Below are 1,329 nucleotides of genomic sequence, written 5' to 3' on the forward strand. Positions count from 1 at the left end.
TGAGTATCTGGACAAACTGACAGCTAGAATGCCAAGGATCTGCAAAGCTGTCATTGCTGCACATGGAGGATTTTTTGGAGGAACTCTTTGAAGCAGTTTAAGAAGTTGTGAAAATTTTCTTCAAATTGTAATAGTAATTTTTCACGTTATTAATGACCTGACTATACATTGCGATCAGCTGAATGCCACTTTGGTGAATAAAAGTACCAATTTCTTTCCATAAGAGCAAAATCTGTACATTATTCCAAACTTTTGGCCACCAGTGTGTGTGTATATACACATATGAACATTTAAGGAGTTAAATATGAGTTACAATATGGTTTTAGATGAAAACCATTGGGTTATGAACAGTGGCGGATTTAGGCATGGGAGACATGGGCAGTTGCCCAGGGCGGCATCTTGAGCGGGGGCGGCACGAGGCACCCACACTCTCAGGGCGCCATACAAGCTAGAACCGCTACTGGTTATGAATGTTTTATAAACTTAAAATCCACCAAATGCAAAAGGTGTTTGCATATTCTGAATGCAATAGAAGGGTTAAAACAAACTTTCTTTTTTTTTTGGACAACTAAAAATTATGTCATCATACACCCTTCCTTTCTTCTATGGTGTTATTTTGCTTCTTTACAATGAAAGTGAATGGACTGAGGTTTAGGGTTAACCGTAATCTCCCCATACATTCTGCCGAACATCTTTTGTGTTCCACAGCAGCAGATTAGTTTGGGATGACATGAGGATGAGTAAATGCCGACTTTTCCATTTTTAGTGAGCTTTTAACTCTTTAAAAGTAGGCCTTTACCTAGGATGGCAAACTGTTCGTGCTTTAAATGGCATGCAATATTTCTACAGTGGGAAATTCCTGGAAACTCAAAGTTTACTTCCTTTTGCTTTATCATAAACCTCCTTTTCTTCCGTATTCATAACTACATTGATAATCTTTTACCTAACACCTTGTACTGAATAGAGAATTTTCCAATTGTTTTGCTACTGGTATTGCTATTTTTGTTTTTAGTCCAATTATGCCGTACAATCCTGTATTTCGTACCCTCTATTCCATTTAAAACGTGTGTTAAAAACTGAAAGAAGTATATATTCGTTTATATTATTGCCTTTGCTGCTTTTGTTAATCTATCATTCACTTTCCTGCTTTGCCAGTTAGCCTGTTCTAAAACTATGAACTGATTCTGAAGATCGTACGGATTTCTCGGTGCAAATCAAGAGATTATTGTTAATAATAATCTGGGCAATTCACTTGGATTTTGACAGGCTATAGACTGTAAAATTGGCTTGTAGGTCCCATGACTTGATTGCAGTTAAGGTAAACACCGC

Source organism: Myxocyprinus asiaticus, chromosome 4 (genome assembly GCF_019703515.2).
Source record: "Myxocyprinus asiaticus isolate MX2 ecotype Aquarium Trade chromosome 4, UBuf_Myxa_2, whole genome shotgun sequence".
Taxonomy (NCBI): domain Eukaryota; kingdom Metazoa; phylum Chordata; class Actinopteri; order Cypriniformes; family Catostomidae; genus Myxocyprinus; species Myxocyprinus asiaticus.